Source organism: Symphalangus syndactylus, chromosome 13, assembly GCF_028878055.3.
Source record: "Symphalangus syndactylus isolate Jambi chromosome 13, NHGRI_mSymSyn1-v2.1_pri, whole genome shotgun sequence".
Lineage (NCBI taxonomy): Eukaryota > Metazoa > Chordata > Mammalia > Primates > Hylobatidae > Symphalangus > Symphalangus syndactylus.
The window spans coordinates 11,293,512-11,312,031 of NC_072435.2; positions in this window are offsets into that span (position 1 = coordinate 11,293,512).

Genomic DNA, 18,520 nt, shown 5'->3' on the forward strand with positions numbered 1-18,520 from the left:
CAATTGCAGTTTCTACAGAAAGAGTGTTTCAGAAAGGCTCAATCAAAAGTAAGGTTCAACTCTGTTAGTTGAATGCACAGAACAGAAAGAAGTTTCATACAATGGTTCTGTGTAGTTTATATTTGAACATATTCTTTTCTCCACTATTACCCACTTAGCGCTACGAATGTCCAGTTGCATTTTCTACAGACAGAGTGTTTCAAAACTGCTCAATCAAAAGTATGGTTTAACTCTGTTAGCTGAATCCTCAGATCAGAAAGAAGTTTCACCGAATGATTCTGTGTAGTTTATATTTGAAGACATTCCTTTTTCCACTATTACCCTCTTAGCGCTCCGAATCTCCACTTGCATTTTCTACAAAAAGAGTGTTTCATAACTGCTCAATCAAAAATATGTTTTATCTCTGTTAACTGAATTTACAGATCAGAAATAAGTTTCACAGAATGCATCTGTGTAGTTTTTATTTGAAGATATTCTTTTTCCCAATGTAGGCCTCTTAGCGCTTAGCATGTCCATTTGCAGTTTCTACAGAAAGAGTGTTTCAGAACGGCTCAATCAAAAGTAAGGTTCAACTCTGTTAGCTGAATGCACAGAACAGAAAGAGTTTTCACAGAATGCTACTGTGTAGTTCATATTTGAATATATTCCTTTTTCCACTATTACCCTCTTATTGCTCCGAATGTCCACTTGCATTTTCTACAGAAAGAGTGTTCAGAACTGCGCAATCAAAAGTATGGTTTAACTCTGTTAGCTTAATGCTCAGATCAGAAAGAAGTTTCACAGAATGCTTCTGTGTAGTTTATATTTGAATATATTCCTTTTTACACTACTAGTCTATTAGCGCTCCAAATGTCCAGTTGCATTTTCTACAGAAAGAGTGATCAGATCTGCTGAATCAAAAGTATGGTTTAACTCTGTTAGCTGAATGCACAGATCACAAAGAAGTTTCACAGAATGATTATGTGTAGTTTATATTTGGAGACATTCCTTTTTCCACTATTACCCTCTTAGCGCTCCGAATCTCCACTTGCATTTTCTACAGAAAGAGTGTTTCAGAACGGCTCAATGAAAACTAAGGTTCAACTCTTTTAGTTGAACAAACAGAACAGAAAGAAGTTTCACACAATTCTTCTGGGTAGTTTTTATTGTAGGCATTCTTTTTCCCAATATAGGCCTCTTAGCGCTCAGAATGTCCAATTGCAGTTTCTACAGAAAGAGTGTTTCAGAACGGCTCAATCAAAAGTAAGGTTCAACTCTGTTAGTTGAATGCACAGAACAGCAAGAAGTTTCACAGAATGCTTCTGTGTAGTTTATATTTGAACATATTCTTTTTTCCACTATTACCCACTTAGCGCTACGAATGTCCAGTTGCATTTTCTACAGACAGAGTGTTTCAAAACTGCTCAATGAAAAGTATGGTTTAACTCTGTTAGCTGAATGCTCAGATCAGAAAGAAGTTTCACAGTATGCTTCTGTGTAGTTTATATTTGAATATATTCCTTTTTCCACTACTACTCTCTTAGCGCTCCAAATGACCAGTTGCATTTTCTACAGAAAGAGTGTTCAGATCTGCTGAATCAAAAGTATGGTTTAACTCTTTTAGCTGAATGCACAGATCAGAAAGAAGTTTCACCGAATGATTCTGTGTAGTTTATATTTGAAGACATTCCTTTTTCCACTATTACCCTCTTAGCGCTCCGAATCTCCACTTGCATTTTCTACAGAAAGAGTGTTTCAGAACGGCTCAATCAAAACTAAGGTTCAACTCTTTTAGTTAAACAAACAGAACAGAAAGAAGTTTCACACAATTCTTCTGTGTAGTTTTTATTTGTAGACATTCTTTTTCCCAATATAGTCCTCTTAGCGCTCAGAATGTCCAATTGCAGTTTCTACAGAAAGAGTGTTTCAGAACGGCTCAATCAAAAGTAAGGTTCAACTCTGTTAGTTGAATGCACAGAACAGAAAGATGTTTCACAGAATGCTTCTGTGTAGTTTATATTTGAACATATTCTTTTTTCCACTATTACCCACTTAGCGCTACGAATGTCCAGTAGCATTTTCTACAGACAGAGTGTTTCAAAACTGCTCAATCAAAAGTATGGTTTAACTCTGTTAGCTGAATGCTCAGATCAGAAAGAAGTTTCACAGAATGCTTCTGTGTTGTTTATATTTGAATATATTCCTTTTTCCACTACTACGCTCTTAGCGCTCCCAATGTCCAGTTGCATTTTCTACAGAAAGAGTGTTCAGATCTGCTCAATCAAAAGTATGGTTTAACTCTGTTAGCTGAATGCACAGATCAGAAAGAAGTTTCACCGAATGATTCTGTGTAGTTTATATTTGAAGACATTCCTTTTTCCACTATTACCCTCTTAGCGCTCCGAATCTCCACTTGCATTTTCTACAAAAAGAGTGTTTCATAACTGCTCAATCAAAAATATGTTTTATCTCTGTTAACTGAATTTACAGATCAGAAATAAGTTTCACAGAATGCATCTGTGTAGTTTTTATTTGAAGATATTCTTTTTCCCAATGTAGGCCTCTTAGCGCTTAGCGTGTCCAATTGCAGTTTCTACAGAAAGAGTGTTTCAGAACGGCTCAATCAAAAGTAGGGTTCAACTCTGTTAGCTGAATGCACAGAACAGTAAGAGTTTTCACAGAATGCTACCGTGTAGTTTATATTTGAATATATTCCTTATTCCACTATTACCCTCTTAGCGCTCCGAATGTCCACTTGCATTTTCTACAGAAAGAGTGTTCAGAACTGCGCAATCAAAAGTATGGTTTAACTCTGTTAGCTTAATGAACATATCAGAAAGAAGTTTCACACAATGCTTCTGTGTAGTTTTTATTTGAAGATATTATTTTTCCCAATAGAGGCCTCTTAGCGCTCACAATGTCCAATTGCAGTTTCTACAGAAAGAGTGTTTCAGAAAGGCTCAATCAAATGTAAGGTTCAACTCTGTTAGTTGAATGCACAGAACAGAAAGATGTTTCATACAATGCTTCTGTGTAGTTTATATTTGAACATATTCTTTTCTCCACTATTACCCACTTAGCGCTACGAATGTCCAGTTGCATTTTCTACAGACAGAGTGTTTCAAAACTGCTCAATCAAAAGTATGGTTTAACTCTGTTAGCTGAATGCTCAGATCAGAAAGAAGTTTCACAGAATGCTTCTGTGTAGTTTATATTTGAATATATTCCTTTTTACACTACTACTCTATTAGCGCTCCAAATGTCCAGTTGCATTTTCTACAGAAAGAGTGGTCAGATCTGCTGAATCAAAAGTATGGTTTAACTCTGTTAGCTGAATGCACAGATCACAAAGAAGTTTCACAGAATGATTCTGTGTAGTTTATATTTGGAGACATTCCTTTTTCCACTATTACCCTCTTAGCGCTCCGAATCTCCACTTGCATTTTCTACAGAAAGAGTGTTTCAGAACGGCTCAATGAAAACTAAGGTTCAACTCTTTTAGTTGAACAAACAGAACAGAAAGAAGTTTCACACAATTCTTCTGGGTAGTTTTTATTGTAGGCATTCTTTTTCCCAATATAGGCCTCTTAGCGCTCAGAATGTCCAATTGCAGTTTCTACAGAAAGAGTGTTTCAGAACGGCTCAATCAAAAGTAAGGTTCAACTCTGTTAGTTGAATGCACAGAACAGCAAGAAGTTTCACAGAATGCTTCTGTGTAGTTTATATTTGAACATATTCTTTTTTCCACTATTACCCACTTAGCGCTACGAATGTCCAGTTGCATTTTCTACAGACAGAGTGTTTCAAAACTGCTCAATGAAAAGTATGGTTTAACTCTGTTAGCTGAATGCTCAGATCAGAAAGAAGTTTCACAGTATGCTTCTGTGTAGTTTATATTTGAATATATTCCTTTTTCCACTACTACTCTCTTAGCGCTCCAAATGACCAGTTGCATTTTCTACAGAAAGAGTGTTCAGATCTGCTGAATCAAAAGTATGGTTTAACTCTTTTAGCTGAATGCACAGATCAGAAAGAAGTTTCACCGAATGATTCTGTGTAGTTTATATTTGAAGACATTCCTTTTTCCACTATTACCCTCTTAGCGCTCCGAATCTCCACTTGCATTTTCTACAGAAAGAGTGTTTCAGAACGGCTCAATCAAAACTAAGGTTCAACTCTTTTAGTTAAACAAACAGAACAGAAAGAAGTTTCACACAATTCTTCTGTGTAGTTTTTATTTGTAGACATTCTTTTTCCCAATATAGTCCTCTTAGCGCTCAGAATGTCCAATTGCAGTTTCTACAGAAAGAGTGTTTCAGAACGGCTCAATCAAAAGTAAGGTTCAACTCTGTTAGTTGAATGCACAGAACAGAAAGATGTTTCACAGAATGCTTCTGTGTAGTTTATATTTGAACATATTCTTTTTTCCACTATTACCCACTTAGCGCTACGAATGTCCAGTAGCATTTTCTACAGACAGAGTGTTTCAAAACTGCTCAATCAAAAGTATGGTTTAACTCTGTTAGCTGAATGCTCAGATCAGAAAGAAGTTTCACAGAATGCTTCTGTGTTGTTTATATTTGAATATATTCCTTTTTCCACTACTACGCTCTTAGCGCTCCCAATGTCCAGTTGCATTTTCTACAGAAAGAGTGTTCAGATCTGCTCAATCAAAAGTATGGTTTAACTCTGTTAGCTGAATGCACAGATCAGAAAGAAGTTTCACCGAATGATTCTGTGTAGTTTATATTTGAAGACATTCCTTTTTCCACTATTACCCTCTTAGCGCTCCGAATCTCCACTTGCATTTTCTACAAAAAGAGTGTTTCATAACTGCTCAATCAAAAATATGTTTTATCTCTGTTAACTGAATTTACAGATCAGAAATAAGTTTCACAGAATGCATCTGTGTAGTTTTTATTTGAAGATATTCTTTTTCCCAATGTAGGCCTCTTAGCGCTTAGCGTGTCCAATTGCAGTTTCTACAGAAAGAGTGTTTCAGAACGGCTCAATCAAAAGTAGGGTTCAACTCTGTTAGCTGAATGCACAGAACAGTAAGAGTTTTCACAGAATGCTACCGTGTAGTTTATATTTGAATATATTCCTTATTCCACTATTACCCTCTTAGCGCTCCGAATGTCCACTTGCATTTTCTACAGAAAGAGTGTTCAGAACTGCGCAATCAAAAGTATGGTTTAACTCTGTTAGCTTAATGAACATATCAGAAAGAAGTTTCACACAATGCTTCTGTGTAGTTTTTATTTGAAGATATTATTTTTCCCAATAGAGGCCTCTTAGCGCTCACAATGTCCAATTGCAGTTTCTACAGAAAGAGTGTTTCAGAAAGGCTCAATCAAATGTAAGGTTCAACTCTGTTAGTTGAATGCACAGAACAGAAAGATGTTTCATACAATGCTTCTGTGTAGTTTATATTTGAACATATTCTTTTCTCCACTATTACCCACTTAGCGCTACGAATGTCCAGTTGCATTTTCTACAGACAGAGTGTTTCAAAACTGCTCAATCAAAAGTATGGTTTAACTCTGTTAGCTGAATGCTCAGATCAGAAAGAAGTTTCACAGAATGCTTCTGTGTAGTTTATATTTGAATATATTCCTTTTTACACTACTACTCTATTAGCGCTCCAAATGTCCAGTTGCATTTTCTACAGAAAGAGTGGTCAGATCTGCTGAATCAAAAGTATGGTTTAACTCTGTTAGCTGAATGCACAGATCACAAAGAAGTTTCACAGAATGATTCTGTGTAGTTTATATTTGGAGACATTCCTTTTTCCACTATTACCCTCTTAGCGCTCCGAATCTCCACTTGCATTTTCTACAGAAAGAGTGTTTCAGAACGGCTCAATCAAAACTAAGGTTCAACTCTTTTAGTTGAACAAACAGAACAGAAAGAAGTTTCACACAATTCTTCTGGGTAGTTTTTATTGTAGGCATTCTTTTTCCCAATATAGGCCTCTTAGCGCTCAGAATGTCCAATTGCAGTTTCTACAGAAAGAGTGTTTCAGAACGGCTCAATCAAAAGTAAGGTTCAACTCTGTTAGTTGAATGCACAGAACAGCAAGAAGTTTCACAGAATGCTTCTGTGTAGTTTATATTTGAACATATTCTTTTTTCCACTATTACCCACTTAGCGCTACGAATGTCCAGTTGCATTTTCTACAGACAGAGTGTTTCAAAACTGCTCAATCAAAAGTATGGTTTAACTCTGTTAGCTGAATGCTCAGATCAGAAAGAATTTTCACAGTATGCTTCTGTGTAGTTTATATTTGAATATATTCCTTTTTCCACTACTACTCTCTTAGCGCTCCAAATGACCAGTTGCATTTTCTACAGAAAGAGTGTTCAGATCTGCTAAATCAAAAGTATGGTTTAACTCTTTTAGCTGAATGCACAGATCAGAAAGAAGTTTCACAGAATGATTCTGTGTAGTTTATATTTGGAGACATTCCTTTTTCCACTATTACCCTCTTAGCGCTCCGAATCTCCACTTGCATTTTCTACAGAAAGAGTGTTTCAGAACGGCTCAATCAAAACTAAGGTTCAACTCTTTTAGTTGAACAAACAGAACAGAAAGAAGTTTCACACAATTCTTCTGTGTAGTTTTTATTTGTAGACATTCTTTTTCCCAATATCGTCCTCTTAGCGCTCAGAATGTCCAATTGCAGTTTCTACAGAAAGAGTGTTTCAGAACGGCTCAATCAAAAGTAAGGTTCAACTCTGTTAGTTGAATGCACAGAACAGAAAGATGTTTCACAGAATGCTTCTGTGTAGTTTATATTTGAACATATTCTTTTTTCCACTATTACCCACTTAGCGCTACGAATGTCCAGTTGCATTTTCTACAGACAGAGTGTTTCAAAACTGCTCAATCAAAAGTATGGTTTAACTCTGTTAGCTGAATGCTCAGATCAGAAAGAAGTTTCACAGAATGCTTCTGTGTAGTTTATATTTGAATATATTCCTTTTTCCACTACTACGCTATTAGCGCTCCCAATGTCCAGTTGCATTTTCTACAGAAAGAGTGTTCAGATCTGCTCAATCAAAAGTATGGTTTAACTCTGTTAGCTGAATGCACAGATCAGAAAGAAGTTTCACCGAATGATTCTGTGTAGTTTATATTTGAAGACATTCCTTTTTCCACTATTACCCTCTTAGCGCTCCGAATCTCCACTTGCATTTTCTACAAAAAGAGTGTTTCATAACTGCTCAATCAAAAATATGTTTTATCTCTGTTAACTGAATTTACAGATCAGAAATAAGTTTCACAGAATGCATCTGTGTAGTTTTTATTTGAAGATATTCTTTTTCCCAATGTAGGCCTCTTAGCGCTTAGCGTGTCCAATTGCAGTTTCTACAGAAAGAGTGTTTCAGAACGGCTCAATCAAAAGTAAGGTTCAACTCTGTTAGCTGAATGCACAGAACAGTAAGAGTTTTCACAGAATGCTACTGTGTAGTGTATATTTGAATATATTCCTTTTTCCACTATTACCCTCTTAGCGCTCCGAATGTCCACTTGCATTTTCTACAGAAATAGTGTTCAGAACTGCGCAATCAAAAGTATGGTTTAACTCTGTTAGCTTAATGAACATATCAGAAAGAAGTTTCACACAATGCTTCTGTGTAGTTTTTATTTGAAGATATTATTTTTCCCAATAGAGGCCTCTTAGCGCTCAGAATGTCCAATTGCAGTTCCTACAGAAAGAGTGTTTCAGAAAGGCTCAATCAAATGTAAGGTTCAACTCTGTTAGTTGAATGCACAGAACAGAAAGATGTTTCATACAATGCTTCTGTGTAGTTTATATTTGAACATATTCTTTTCTCCACTATTACCCACTTAGCGCTACGAATGTCCAGTTGCATTTTCTACAGACAGAGTGTTTCAAAACTGCTCAATCAAAAGTATGGTTTAACTCTGTAAGCTGAATGCTCAGATCAGAAAGAAGTTTCACAGAATGCTTCTGTGTAGTTTATATTTGAATATATTCCTTTTTACACTACTACTCTATTAGCGCTCCAAATGTCCAGTTGCATTTTCTACAGAAAGAGTGATCAGATCTGCTGAATCAAAAGTATGGTTTAACTCTGTTAGCTGAATGCACAGATCAGAAAGAAGTTTCACAGAATGATTCTGTGTAGTTTATATTTGGAGACATTCCTTTTTCCACTATTACCCTCTTAGCGCTCCGAATCTCCACTTGCATTTTCTACAGAAAGAGTGTTTCAGAACGGCTCAATCAAAACTAAGGTTCAACTCTTTTAGTTGAACAAACAGAACAGAAAGAAGTTTCACACAATTCTTCTGGGTAGTTTTTATTGTAGGCATTCTTTTTCCCAATATAGGCCTCTTAGCGCTCAGAATGTCCAATTGCAGTTTCTACAGAAAGAGTGTTTCAGAACGGCTCAATCAAAAGTAAGGTTCAACTCTGTTAGTTGAATGCACAGAACAGCAAGAAGTTTCACAGAATGCTTCTGTGTAGTTTATATTTGAACATATTCTTTTTTCCACTATTACCCACTTAGCGCTACGAATGTCCAGTTGCATTTTCTACAGACAGAGTGTTTCAAAACTGCTCAATCAAAAGTATGGTTTAACTCTGTTAGCTGAATGCTCAGATCAGAAAGAAGTTTCACAGTATGCTTCTGTGTAGTTTATATTTGAATATATTCCTTTTTCCACTACTACTCTCTTAGCGCTCCAAATGACCAGTTGCATTTTCTACAGAAAGAGTGTTCAGATCTGCTGAATCAAAAGTATGGTTTAACTCTTTTAGCTGAATGCACAGATCAGAAAGAAGTTTCACCGAATGATTCTGTATAGTTTATATTTGAAGACATTCCTTTTTCCACTATTACCCTCTTAGCGCTCCGAATCTCCACTTGCATTTTCTACAGAAAGAGTGTTTCAGAACGGCTCAATCAAAACTAAGGTTCAACTCTTTTAGTTGAACAAACAGAACAGAAAGAAGTTTCACACAATTCTTCTGTGTAGTTTTTATTTGTAGACATTCTTTTTCCCAATATAGTCCTCTTAGCGCTCAGAATGTCCAATTGCAGTTTCTACAGAAAGAGTGTTTCAGAACGGCTCAATCAAAAGTAAGGTTCAACTCTGTTAGTTGAATGCACAGAACAGAAAGATGTTTCACAGAATGCTTCTGTGTAGTTTATATTTGAACATATTCTTTTTTCCACTATTACCCACTTAGCGCTACGAATGTCCAGTTGCATTTTCTACAGACAGAGTGTTTCAAAACTGCTCAATAAAAAGTATGGTTTAACTCTGTTAGCTGAATGCTCAGATCAGAAAGAAGTTTCACAGAATGCTTCTGTGTAGTTTATATTTGAATATATTCCTTTTTCCACTACTACGCTCTTAGCGCTCCCAATGTCCAGTTGCATTTTCTACAGAAAGAGTGTTCAGATCTGCTCAATCAAAAGTATGGTTTAACTCTGTTAGCTGAATGCACAGATCAGAAAGAAGTTTCACCGAATGATTCTGTGTAGTTTATATTTGAAGACATTCCTTTTTCCACTATTACCCTCTTAGCGCTCCGAATCTCCACTTGCATTTTCTACAAAAAGAGTGTTTCATAAATGCTCAATCAAAAATATGTTTTATCTCTGTTAACTGAATTTACAGATCAGAAATAAGTTTCACAGAATGCATCTGTGTAGTTTTTATTTGAAGATATTCTTTTTCCCAATGTAGGCCTCTTAGCGCTTAGCATGTCCAATTGCAGTTTCTACAGAAAGAGTGTTTCAGAACGGCTCAATCAAAAGTAAGGTTCAACTCTGTTAGCTGAATGCGCAGAACAGTAAGAGTTTTCACAGAATGCTACTGTGTAGTTTATATTTGAATATATTCCTTTTTCCACAATTACCCTCTTAGCGCTCCGAATGTCCACTTGCATTTTCTGCAGAAAGAGTGTTCAGAACTGCGCAATCAAAAGTATGGTTTAACTCTGTTAGCTTAATGAACATATCAGAAATAAGTTTCACACAATGCTTCTGTGTAGTTTTTATTTGAAGATATTATTTTCCCCAATAGAGGCCTCTTAGCGCTCAGAATGTCCAATTGCAGTTTCTACAGAAAGAGTGTTTCAGAAAGGCTCAATCAAAGTAAGTTTCAACTCTGTTAGTTGAATGCACAGAACCGAAAAAAGTTTCATACAATGCTTCTGTGTAGTTTATATTTGAACATATTCTTTTCTCCACTATTACCCACTTAGCGCTACGAATGTCCAGTTGCATTTTCTACAGACAGAGTGTTTCAAAACTGCTCAATCAAAAGTATGGTTTAACTCTGTTAGCTGAATGCTCAGATCCGAAAGAAGTTTCACAGAATGCTTCTGTGTAGTTTACATTTGAATATATTCCTTTTTCCACTACTAATCTCTTAGCGCTCCAAATGTCCAGTTGCATTTTCTACAGAAAGAGTGTTCAGATCTGCTGAATCAAAAGTATGGTTTAAGTCTGTTAGCTGAATGCACAGATCAGAAAGAAGTTTCACAGAATGATTCTGTGTAGTTTATATTTGAAGACATTCCTTTTTCCACTATTACCCTCTTAGCGCTCCGAATCTCCACTTGCATTTTCTACAAAAAGAGTTTTTCATAACTGCTCAATCAAAAATATGTTTTATCTCTGTTAACTGAATTTACAGATCAGAAATAAGTTTCACAGAATGCATCTGTGTAGTTTTTATTTGAAGATATTCTTTTTCCAAATGTAGGCCTCTTAGCGCTTAGCATGTCCAATTGCAGTTTCTACAGAAAGAGTGTTTCAGAACGGCTCAATCAAAAGTAAGGTTCAACTCTGTTAGCTGAATGCACATAACAGTAAGAGTTTTCACAGAATGCTACTGTGTAGTTTATATTTGAATATATTCCTTTTTCCACTATTACCCTCTTAGCGATCCGAATGTCCACTTGCATTTTCTACAGAAAGAGTGTTCAGAACTGCGCAATCAAAAGTATGGTTTAACTCTGTTAGCTTAATGAACATATCAGAAATAAGTTTCACACAATGCTTCTGTGTAGTTTTTATTTGAAGATATTATTTTTCCCAATAGAGGCCTCTTAGCGCTCAGAATGTCCAATTGCAGTTTCTACAGAAAGAGTGTTTAAGAAAGGCTCAATCAAAAGTAAGGTTCAACTCTGTTAGTTGAATGCACAGAACAGAAAGAAGTTTCATACAATGATTCTGTGTAGTTTATATTTGAACATATTCTTTTCTCCACTATTACCCACTTAGCGCTACGAATGTCCAGTTGCATTTTCTACAGACAGAGTGTTTCAAAACTGCTCAATCAAATGTATGGTTTAACTCTGTTAGCTGAATGCTCAGATCAGAAAGAAGTTTCACAGAATGCTTCTGTGTAGTTTATATTTGAATATATTCCTTTTTCCACTACTACTCTCTTAGCGCTCCAAATGTCCAGTTGCATTTTCTACAGAAAGAGTGTTCAGATCTGCTGAATCAAAAGTATGTTTTAACTCTGTTAGCTGAATGCACAGATCAGAAAGAAGTTTCACAGAATGATTCTGTGTAGTTTATATTTGGAGACATTCCTTTTTCCACTATTACCCTCTTAGCGCTCCGAATCTCCACTTGCATTTTCTACATAAAGAGTGTTTCAGAACGGCTCAATCAAAACTAAGGTTCAACTCTTTTAGTTGAACAAACAGAACAGAAAGGAGTTTCACACAATTCTTCTGTGTAGTTTTTATTTGTAGACATTCTTTTTCCCAATATAGGCCTCTTAGCGCTCAGAATGTCCAATTGCAGTTTCTACAGAAAGAGTGTTTCAGAACGGCTCAATCAAAAGTAAGGTTCAACTCTGTTAGTTGAATGCACAGAACAGCAAGAAGTTTCACAGAATGCTTCTATGTAGTTTATATTTGAACATATTCTTTTTTCCACTATTACCCACTTAGCGCTACGAATGTCCAGTTGCATTTTCTACAGACAGAGTGTTTCAAAATTGCTCAATCAAAAGTATGGTTTAAATCTGTTAGCTGAATGCTCAGATCAGAAAGAAGTTTCACAGAACGCTTCTGTGTAGTTTATATTTGAATATATTCCTTTTTCCACTACTACGCTCTTAGCGCTCCAAATGTCCAGTTGCATTTTCTACAGAAAGAGTGTTCAGATCTGCTCAATCAAAAGTATGGTTTAACTCTGTTAGCTGAATGCACAGATCAGAAGGAAGTTTCACCGAATGATTCTGTGTAGTTTATATTTGAAGACATTCCTTTTTCCACTATTACCCTCTTAGCGCTCCGAATCTCCACTTGCATTTTCTACAAAAAGAGTGTTTCATAACTGCTCAATCAAAAATATGTTTTATCTCTGTTAACTGAATTTACAGATCAGAAATAAGTTTCACAGAATGCATCTGTGTAGTTTTTATTTGAAGATATTCTTTTTCCCAATGTAGGCCTCTTAGCGCTTAGCGTGTCCAATTGCAGTTTCTACAGAAAGAGTGTTTCAGAACGGCTCAATCAAAAGTAAGGTTCAACTCTGTTAGCTGAATGCACAGAACAGTAAGAGTTTTCACAGAATGCTACTGTGTAGTTTATATTTGAATATATTCCTTTTTCCACTATTACCCTCTTAGCGCTCCGAATGTCCACTTGCATTTTCTACAGAAAGAGTGTTCAGAACTGCGCAATCAAAAGTATGGTTTAAATCTGTTAGCTTAATGAACATATCAGAAAGAAGTTTCACACAATGCTTCTGTGTAGTTTTTATTTGAAGATATTATTTTTCCCAATACAGGCCTCTTAGCGCTCAGAATGTCCAATTGCAGTTTCTACAGAAAGAGTGTTTCAGAAAGGCTCAATCAAATGTAAGGTTCAACTCTGTTAGTTGAATGCACAGAACAGAAAGATGTTTCATACAATGCTTCTGTGTAGTTTATATTTGAACATATTCTTTTCTCCACTATTACCCACTTAGCGCTACGAATGTCCAGTTGCATTTTCTACAGACAGAGTGTTTCAAAACTGCTCAATCAAAAGTATGGTTTAACTCTGTTAGCTGAATGCTCAGATCAGAAAGAAGTTTCACAGAATGCTTCTGTGTAGTTTATATTTGAATATATTCCTTTTTACACTACCACTCTATTAGCGCTCCAAATGTCCAGTTGCATTTTCTACAGAAAGAGTGATCAGATCTGCTGAATCAAAAGTATGGTTTAACTCTGTTAGCTGAATGCACAGATCACAAAGAAGTTTCACAGAATGATTCTGTGTAGTTTATATTTGGAGACATTCCTTTTTCCACTATTACCCTCTTAGCGCTCCGAATCTCCACTTGCATTTTCTACAGAAAGAGTGTTTCAGAACGGCTCAATCAAAACTAAGGTTCAACTCTTTTAGTTGAACAAACAGAACAGAAAGAAGTTTCACACAATTCTTCTGTGTAGTTTTTATTTGTAGACATTCTTTTTCCCAATATAGTCCTCTTAGCGCTCAGAATGTCCAATTGCAGTTTCTACAGAAAGAGTGTTTCAGAACGGCTCAATCAAAAGTAAGGTTCAACTCTGTTAGTTGAATGCACAGAACAGAAAGATGTTTCACATAATGCTTCTGTGTAGTTTATATTTGAACATATTCTTTTTTCCACTATTACCCACTTAGCGCTACGAATGTCCAGTTGCATTTTCTACAGACAGAGTGTTTCAAAACTGCTCAATCAAAAGTATGGTTTAACTCTGTTAGCTGAATGCTCAGATCAGAAAGAAGTTTCACAGAATGCTTCTGTGTAGTTTATATTTGAATATATTCCTTTTTCCACTACTACGCTCTTAGCGCTCCCAATGTCCAGTTGCATTTTCTACAGAAAGAGTGTTCAGATCTGCTCAATCAAAAGTATGGTTTAACTCTGTTAGCTGAATGCACAGATCAGAAAGAAGTTTCACCGAATGATTCTGTGTAGTTTATATTTGAAGACATTCCTTTTTCCACTATTACCCTCTTAGCGCTTCGAATCTCCACTTGCATTTTCTACAAAAAGAGTGTTTCATAACTGCTCAATCAAAAATATGTTTTATCTCTGTTAACTGAATTTACAGATCAGAAATAAGTTTCACAGAATGCATCTGTGTAGTTTTTATTTGAAGATATTCTTTTTCCCAATGTAGGCCTCTTAGCGCTTAGCGTGTCCAATTGCAGTTTCTACAGAAAGAGTGTTTCAGAACGGCTCAATCAAAAGTAAGTTTCAACTCTGTTAGCTGAATGCACAGAACAGTAAGAGTTTTCACAGAATGCTACTGTGTAGTTTATATTTGAATATATTCCTTTTTCCACTATTACCCTCTTAGCGCTCCGAATGTCCACTTGCATTTTCTACAGAAAGAGTGTTCAGAACTGCGCAATCAAAAGTATGGTTTAACTCTGTTAGCTTAATGAAAATATCAGAAAGAAGTTTCACACAATGCTTCTGTGTAGTTTTTATTTGAAGATATTATTTTTCCCAATAGAGGCCTCTTAGCGCTCAGAATGTCCAATTGCAGTTTCTACAGAAAGAGTGTTTCAGAAAGGCTCAATCAAATGTAAGGTTCAACTCTGTTAGTTGAATGCACAGAACAGAAAGATGTTTCATACAATGCTTCTGTGTAGTTTATATTTGAACATATTCTTTTCTCCACTATTACCCACTTAGCGCTACGAATGTCCAGTTGCATTTTCTACAGACAGAGTGTTTCAAAACTGCTCAATCAAAAGTATGGTTTAACTCTGTTAGCTGAATGCTCAGATCAGAAAGAAGTTTCACAGAATGCTTCTGTGTAGTTTATATTTGAATATATTCCTTTTTACACTACTACTCTATTAGCGCTCCAAATGTCCAGTTGCATTTTCTACAGAAAGAGTGATCAGATCTGCTGAATCAAAAGTATGGTTTAACTCTGTTAGCTGAATGCACAGATCAGAAAGAAGTTTCACAGAATGATTCTGTGTAGTTTATATTTGGAGACATTCCTTTTTCCACTATTACCCTCTTAGCGCTCCGAATCTCCACTTGCATTTTCTACAGAAAGAGTGTTTCAGAACGGCTCAATCAAAACTAAGGTTCAACTCTTTTAGTTGAACAAACAGAACAGAAAGAAGTTTCACACAATTCTTCTGGGTAGTTTTTATTGTAGGCATTCTTTTTCCCAATATAGGCCTCTTAGCGCTCAGAATGTCCAATTGCAGTTTCTACAGAAAGAGTGTTTCAGAACGGCTCAATCAAAAGTAAGGTTCAACTCTGTTAGTTGAATGCACAGAACAGCAAGAAGTTTCACAGAATGCTTCTGTGTAGTTTATATTTGAACATATTCTTTTTTCCACTATTACCCACTTAGCGCTACGAATGTCCAGTTGCATTTTCTACAGACAGAGTGTTTCAAAACTGCTCAATCAAAAGTATGGTTTAACTCTGTTAGCTGAATGCTCAGATCAGAAAGAAGTTTCACAGTATGCTTCTGTGTAGTTTATATTTGAATATATTCCTTTTTCCACTACTACTCTCTTAGCGCTCCAAATGACCAGTTGCATTTTCTACAGAAAGAGTGTTCAGATCTGCTGAATCAAAAGTATGGTTTAACTCTTTTAGCTGAATGCACAGATCAGAAAGAACTTTCACCGAATGATTCTGTATAGTTTATATTTGAAGACATTCCTTTTTCCACTATTACCCTCTTAGCGCTCCGAATCTCCACTTGCATTTTCTACAGAAAGAGTGTTTCAGAACGGCTCAATCAAAACTAAGGTTCAACTCTTTTAGTTGAACAAACAGAACAGAAAGAAGTTTCACACAATTCTTCTGTGTAGTTTTTATTTGTAGACATTCTTTTTCCCAATATAGTCCTCTTAGCGCTCAGAATGTCCAATTGCAGTTTCTACAGAAAGAGTGTTTCAGAACGGCTCAATCAAAAGTAAGGTTCAACTCTGTTAGTTGAATGCACAGAACAGAAAGATGTTTCACAGAATGCTTCTGTGTAGTTTATATTTGAACATATTCTTTTTTCCACTATTACCCACTTAGCGCTACGAATGTCCAGTTGCATTTTCTACAGACAGAGTGTTTCAAAACTGCTCAATAAAAAGTATGGTTTAACTCTGTTAGCTGAATGCTCAGATCAGAAAGAAGTTTCACAGAATGCTTCTGTGTAGTTTATATTTGAATATATTCCTTTTTCCACTACTACGCTCTTAGCGCTCCCAATGTCCAGTTGCATTTTCTACAGAAAGAGTGTTCAGATCTGCTCAATCAAAAGTATGGTTTAACTCTGTTAGCTGAATGCACAGATCAGAAAGAAGTTTCACCGAATGATTCTGTGTAGTTTATATTTGAAGACATTCCTTTATCCACTATTACCCTCTTAGCGCTCCGAATCTCCACTTGCATTTTCTACAAAAAGAGTGTTTCATAAATGCTCAATCAAAAATATGTTTTATCTCTGTTAACTGAATTTACAGATCAGAAATAAGTTTCACAGAATGCATCTGTGTAGTTTTTATTTGAAGATATTCTTTTTCCCAATGTAGGCCTCTTAGCGCTTAGCATGTCCAATTGCAGTTTCTACAGAAAGAGTGTTTCAGAACGGCTCAATCAAAAGTAAGGTTCAACTCTGTTAGCTGAATGCGCAGAACAGTAAGAGTTTTCACAGAATGCTACTGTGTAGTTTATATTTGAATATATTCCTTTTTCCACAATTACCCTCTTAGCGCTCCGAATGTCCACTTGCATTTTCTGCAGAAAGAGTGTTCAGAACTGCGCAATCAAAAGTATGGTTTAACTCTGTTAGCTTAATGAACTTATCAGAAATAAGTTTCACACAATGCTTCTGTGTAGTTTTTATTTGAAGATATTATTTTCCCCAATAGAGGCCTCTTAGCGCTCAGAATGTCCAATTGCAGTTTCTACAGAAAGAGTGTTTCAGAAAGGCTCAATCAAAGTAAGTTTCAACTCTGTTAGTTGAATGCACAGAACCGAAAAAAGTTTCATACAATGCTTCTGTGTAGTTTATATTTGAACATATTCTTTTCTCCACTATTACCCACTTAGCGCTACGAATGTCCAGTTGCATTTTCTACAGACAGAGTGTTTCAAAACTGCTCAATCAAATGTATGGTTTAACTCTGTTAGCTGAATGCTCAGATCCGAAAGAAGTTTCACAGAATGCTTCTGTGTAGTTTACATTTGAATATATTCCTTTTTCCACTACTAATCTCTTAGCGCTCCAAATGTCCAGTTGCATTTTCTACAGAAAGAGTGTTCAGATCTGCTGAATCAAAAGTATGGTTTAAGTCTGTTAGCTGAATGCACAGATCAGAAAGAAGTTTCACAGAATGATTCTGTGTAGTTTATATTTGAAGACATTCCTTTTTCCACTATTACCCTCTTAGCGCTCCGAATCTCCACTTGCATTTTCTACAAAAAGAGTTTTTCATAACTGCTCAATCAAAAATATGTTTTATCTCTGTTAACTGAATTTACAGATCAGAAATAAGTTTCACAGAATGCATCTGTGTAGTTTTTATTTGAAGATATTCTTTTTCCCAATGTAGGCCTCTTAGCGCTTAGCATGTCCAATTGCAGTTTCTACAGAAAGAGTGTTTCAGAACGGCTCAATCAAAAGTAAGGTTCAACTCTGTTAGCTGAATGCACATAACAGTAAGAGTTTTCACAGAATGCTACTGTGTAGTTTATATTTGAATATATTCCTTTTTCCACTATTACCCTCTTAGCGATCCGAATGTCCACTTGCATTTTCTACAGAAAGAGTGTTCAGAACTGCGCAATCCAAAGTATGGTTTAACTCTGTTAGCTTAATGAACATATCAGAAATAAGTTTCACACAATGCTTCTGTGTAGTTTTTATTTGAAGATATTATTTTTCCCAATAGAGGCCTCTTAGCGCTCAGAATGTCCAATTGCAGTTTCTACAGAAAGAGTGTTTCAGAAAGGCTCAATCAAAAGTAAGGTTCAACTCTGTTAGTTGAATGCACAGAACAGAAAGAAGTTTCATACAATGATTCTGTGTAGTTTATATTTGAACATATTATTTTCTCCACTATTACCCACTTAGCGCTACGAATGTCCAGTTGCATTTTCTACAGACAGAGTGTTTCAAAACTGCTCAATCAAAAGTATGGTTTAACTCTGTTAGCTGAATGCTCAGATCCGAAAGAAGTTTCACAGAATGCTTCTGTGTAGTTTACATTTGAATATATTCCTTTTTCCACTACTAATCTCTTAGCGCTCCAAATGTCCAGTTGCATTTTCTACAGAAAGAGTGTTCAGATCTGCTGAATCAAAAGTATGGTTTAAGTCTGTTAGCTGAATGCACAGATCAGAAAGAAGTTTCACAGAATGATTCTGTGTAGTTTATATTTGAAGACATTCCTTTTTCCACTATTACCCTCTTAGCGCTCCGAATCTCCACTTGCATTTTCTACAAAAAGAGTTTTTCATAACTGCTCAATCAAAAATATGTTTTATCTCTGTTAACTGAATTTACAGATCAGAAATAA